Raw genomic sequence first — 6000 nt, forward strand, 5'->3', positions numbered from 1 at the left:
TTGGCAGTGGAGGGGAATAAACAAACATCATAACGGCCCACCCTTGAGTTGCCAATGGCCACACAATAATCATGAGATGAAGTGGCTTGTCAAGTATTCCGTGGTCTCGCTAATGGCGGAGATATACAAGCAGCAAGTTCTTGAGAGCAAAAACCGAAGTAATATCTGTAGAAAAGAGAAAAAGCCAACTTTGCGACGTAATTTGAGCCGGTCAAGTTTTGAGGTCAGATTGGGAGAGTTGATAAGTTGGATTACTTTTCATTCAATTCTGTCCAGTAAGTATTTAGAGCTAGATCCACCCCAGATGTGAGAGTAGTACTCTATGCAAGGACGAATCAATCCTTTATATAGTTGAAGCAACTGTTGAGAGGAGAAGTATCTTTTACATCTGAACAGGACTCCTAGTTTCTTCGAGGCAGATTTAGCTACAGTCACGGGCAAAAGTAAGTACACCCCATGTAAAGTTTTGACTTTTTCAACATATTTCAACATACAGCTATTTGATCTTCATTTCAACAATATTGATAGATAAAGGTGATATAATATAACAAATATCATGAAACAATTACATTTTGTAGTCCATTGTATAATTTAAATAAACATAAATGCAAATTTCACATGTGGAAAAATTAAGTACACCCTTACATTTATCACTACTTCAAATACCTAAAATTAGAATCAGGTGCACCAGCTCAGGTGCAAATGATTAGAACATCGTTAGAGAGGATCTTGGAGGAACCTGTCTTATTTAAAGCTCAGACATTTCGTTTGGTTTGCTCTTTGTTGTTGAAGTGTGCGGCGTCACCATGCCGAGATCGAAAGAGCTCTCTGAGGCATTCAGAAAGAAGGTTATAGATGCCTATGAGTCTGGGAAGGGATTTAAAAAGATCTCCAAACAATTTGAAATCAATCATTCAACTGTCCAGAAGATCATCTACAAGTGGAGAAGATTCCAAACAACTGCCAACTTGTTCAGGCCAGGCCGCCCCAGCAAGTTCAGCCCGAGAGCAGACCGCAAGATGCTGAAAGAAGTCTCTAAGAACCCCAGAATGTCATCATGGGACCTACAGGTAGCTCTTGCCACTGTTGATGTCAAAATGCACGAGTCTACCATTAGAAAGAGGCTGCACAAATTTGATCTACATGGGAGGTGTGCCAAAAGGAAACCTTTGCTGTCCAGAAAGAACATCAGGGCAAGACTAAAGTTTGCCAATGAACAACTAGGCAAAGACCAGCACTTCTGGAACAATGTGCTCTGGACAGATGAGTCAAAGGTAGAGCTATTTGGCCACAGTACCAGAAGACATGTTTGGCGAAAACCAAAGACAGCATTTGACCACATGAACCTGATACCAACTGTAAAGCATGGTGGTGGAAATATTATGGTTTGGGGCAGCTTTGCTGCATCAGGGCCTGGGCAGCTCACCATCATATAATCCACTATTAATTCTTCATTGTACCAGAGGGTGCTTGAGGATAATGTGAGGCCATCTGTCGGAGAGTTGAAGCTCAACCGAAGGTGGACCTTGCAACATGACAATGACCCTAAACATACCAGTAAATCCACCAAGGAATGGATGAAAAGAAAGAAATGGAGGGTTCTGGAATGGCCAAGTCAAAGCCCGGATCTAAATCCCATCGAGATGTTGTGGGAGGGATTTGAAACGAGCTGTGCATGCAAGAAAACCCTCAAACATCGCACAGCTGAAAGAATTCTGCATGGAGGAGTGGGCAAAAATTTCTCCCAGTCGATGTCAGAGACTGGTAGACAGTTATAAGAAACGCCTACTTGAGGTTGTTTCTGCCAAAGTGGGCAATACCACCTATTGGAGCCAAGGGTGTACTTACTTTTTCCACATGCGAAATTTGCATTTATGTTTATTTAAATTGTACAATGGACGACAAAATGTAAATGTTTCGAAATGAAGATCAAATAGCTGAATGTTGAAATATGTTAAAAAGTCAAAACTTTACATGGGGTGTACTTACTTTTTCACGTGACTGTATTTGTGTAATGTGTAGATTCCAGGATAGATTTGAAGTTAGGGTAATACCTAGTATGTTTATTGTATCACATGGTGTAATTGTGGAACTTTCAAAGGAGATTGGAGAGTTGAGAGGAGTTTTAGAGAGAGAGATGGGAAGAAATTTAGTTTTAGAATCATTAAATTTAACCTGGTTACATTTGCCCCACTGGGAAATCTTGTCCAAATCCGAATTTAAAGCGGTGGCTGTGATAAAACGAGATGCAGATCGAGTGAGGGAAGATGGGGCAGATGGGAAACGCATGGAGGAATGCAACGTTGAGTCATCAGCATATGAGTTACCAAAGCTCTAATCCTCTGGCCATCAGACAAACGTTGTAACCACGATGAGGAACACAAGTGTTAAAAATTGATTTGCCATTCTGGAAAACATCCAAGTAGCACCTGGTCCGCCTGAGATCGTTCGTGGCTGATGGTGAAATTGAGATGTTTCCCAAACTGTCGCTCTTAAAATAGTGGACCAGTGACCGCAGAAAGATACAGTTCGGTTTTTCTGTTGTTCACAGGATACTTGCCCAGTTTGTGATCTTCTCTGGATTGATAGACAGAGGAGAAGGTGAAGTTAATTCACAAACTGATGGACATTAGATTGTCTAACAAAGAGTTGAGTTGCCAGCAAAACCGAATTTGAAGGTTTTTTTCAGCAGCAGACAAGTTAGTGATGTATAACAGAATGGACCTGAGTTGACCACCCTGGAGGATTGTGGACAAAATAATGTCCGAGGTCAACATGCTGAATGGACGAAGCCTGAGAGTCATGAACACGGTTGACTGAAGGTACAAGTTGCTGACATCATGTGCCATGCTGTGTCAAATTCATTCGGAGAGACGGGTTGCCAATTTGCCTCAATTGGTTGCCCTTTTGCCACAGAACCTTCAACCTGGGTTCACTCCCCAACAAGGTCAAACTCAACGACAAACTGTCGTTCTGATGCAGTGCCAGAAAGGTGGTGACGCCGAGTCAGAGCCTCCGTTAGTCGCCCGCGGAGCCCGCAGCCACTGGGGACCACCCACAAATAGGGGCCTCCCACATCAGCTAAAGCATCTTGAAAGTCCAGTTGTGTAACAAAGACGTTTCCAATAACACAATCATGCATATCTACCGGCTCCCAACCACTTCACTGACAGATTTAATCAGACTTCATGTTGCACTTCACAACCACATGGCATTTCTATCTGTAAATCTCAAAGAGGATGAAAAGTACAGTGAAACAAGCGAAAACCGGACCTTTCGTGGCAGAGCTGTTGTTGTTGTTGTTGTTGTTGTTGTGCTCATTCTGTGTCCGTCACGCTTTATTCTAAAAGCTTAAATGGTTCCTGCTGCCACACATTAAACATCTTCATCCAATTCAGAAAGATGGATGGAATTGGATGGAGACTTGGTCTCCGTTTGTCTAAAAGAGACTTGGTCTCCGTTTGTCTATAAGAGACTTGGTCTCCGTTTGTCTATAAGAGACTTGGTCTCCGTTTGTCTATAAGAGACTTGGTCTCCGTTTGTCTATAAGAGACTTGGTCTCCGTTTGTCTATAAGAGACTTGGTCTCCGTTTGTCTATAAGAGACTTGGTCTCCGTTTGTCTATAAGAGACTTGGTCTCCTTTTATCTATAAGAGACTTGGTCCCATTTGTCGATAAGAGACTTGGTCTCCGTTTGTCTATAAGAGACTTGGTCTCCTTTTGTCTATAAGAGACTTGGTCTCCTTTTGTCTATAAGAGACTTGGTCTCCATTTGTCTATAAGAGACTTGGTCTCCTTTTATCTACAAGAGACTTGGTCTCCTTTTGTCTATAAGAGACTTGGTCTCCGTTTGTCTATAAGAGACTTGGTCTCCTTTTGTCTATAAGAGACTTGGTCTCCGTTTGTCTATAAGAGACTTGGTCTCCGTTTGTCTATAAGAGACTTGGTCTCCGTTTGTCTATAAGAGACTTGGTCTCCGTTTGTCTATAAGAGACTTGGTCTCCTTTTGTCTATAAGAGACTTGGTCTCCTTTTGTCTATAAGAGACTTGGTCTCCTTTTGTCTATAAGAGACTTGGTCTCCGTTTGTCTATAAGAGACTTGGTCTCCATTTGTCTATAAGAGACTTGGTCTCCGTTTGTCTATAAGAGACTTGGTCTCCGTTTGTCTATAAGAGACTTGGTCTCTTTTTATCTATAAGAGACTTGGTCCCATTTGTCTATAAGAGACTTGGTCTCCTTTTGTCTATAAGAGACTTGGTCTCCTTTTGTCTATAAGAGACTTGGTCTCCGTTTGTCTATAAGAGACTTGGTCTCCATTTGTCTATAAGAGACTTGGTCTCCGTTTGTCTATAAGAGATTTGGTCTCCGTTTGTCTATAAGAGACTTGGTCTCCGTTTGTCTATAAGAGACTTGGTCTCCATTTGTCTATAAGAGACTTGGTCTCCGTTTGTCTATAAGAGACTTGGTCTCCGTTTGTCTATAAGAGACTTGGTCTCCATTTGTCTATAAGAGACTTGGTCTCCTTTTGTCTATAAGAGACTTGGTCTCCGTTTGTCTATGAGAGACTTGGTCTCCGTTTGTCTATAAGAGACTTGGTCTCCGTTTGTCTATAAGAGACTTGGTCTCCGTTTGTCTATAAGAGACTTGGTCTCCATTTGTCTATAAGAGACTTGGTCTCCGTTTGTCTATAAGAGACTTGGTCTCCATTTGTCTATAAGAGACTTGGTCTCCGTTTGTCTATAAGAGACTTGGTCTCCGTTTGTCTATAAGAGACTTGGTCTCCGTTTGTCTATAAGAGACTTGGTCTCCATTTGTCTATAAGAGACTTGGTCTCCGTTTGTCTACAAGAGACTTGGTCTCCTTTTGTCTATAAGAGACTTGGTCTCCATTTGTCTATAAGAGACTTGGTCTCCGTTTGTCTATAAGAGACTTGGTCTCCGTTTGTCTATAAGAGACTTGGTCTCTGTTTGTCTATAAGAGACTTGGTCTCCGTTTGTCTATAAGAGACTTGGTCTCCGTTTGTCAATAAGAGACTTGGTCTCCGTTTGTCTATAAGAGACTTGGTCTCCATTTGTCTATAAGAGACTTGGTCTCCGTTTGTCTATAAGAGACTTGGTCTCCGTTTGTCTATAAGAGACTTGGTCTCCGTTTGTCCATAAGAGACTTGGTCTCCATTTGTCTATAAGAGACTTGGTCTCCGTTTGTCTATAAGAGACTTGGGCTCCTTTTGTCTATAAGAGACTTGGGCTCCTTTTGTCTATAAGAGACTTGGTCTCCTTTTGTCTATAAGAGACTTGGTCTCCATTTGTCTATAAGAGACTTGGTCTCCGTTTGTCTATAAGAGACTTGGTCTCCATTTGTCTATAAGAGACTTGGTCTCCGTTTGTCTATAAGAGACTTGGTCTCCATTTGTCTATAAGAGACTTGGTCTCCGTTTGTCTATAAGAGACTTGGTCTCCTTTTGTCTATAAGAGACTTGGTCTCCTTTTGTCTATAAGAGACTTGGTCTCCATTTGTCTATAAGAGACTTGGTCTCCGTTTGTCTATAAGAGACTTGGTCTCCGTTTGTCTATAAGAGACTTGGTCTCCGTTTGTCTATAAGAGACTTGGTCTCCATTTGTCTATAAGAGACTTGGTCTCCGTTTGTCTATAAGAGACTTGGTCTCCATTTGTCTATAAGAGACTTGGTCTCCTTTTGTCTATAAGAGACTTGGTCTCCGTTTGTCTATAAGAGACTTGGTCTCCGTTTGTCTATAAGAGACTTGGTCTCCGTTTGTCTATAAGAGACTTGGTCTCCGTTTGTCTATAAGAGACTTGGTCTCCGTTTGTCTATAAGAGACTTGGTCTCCTTTTGTCTATAAGAGACTTGGTCTCCTTTTGTCTATAAGAGACTTGGTCTCCATTTGTCTATAAGAGACTTGGTCTCCGTTTGTCTATAAGAGACTTGGTCTCCTTTTGTCTATAAGAGACTTGGTCTCCATTTGTCTATAAGAGACTTGG

This window comes from Myxine glutinosa, chromosome 14 (genome assembly GCF_964187855.1).
Source record: "Myxine glutinosa chromosome 14, kmMyxGlut1.1, whole genome shotgun sequence".
NCBI classification, from domain to species: domain Eukaryota; kingdom Metazoa; phylum Chordata; class Myxini; order Myxiniformes; family Myxinidae; genus Myxine; species Myxine glutinosa.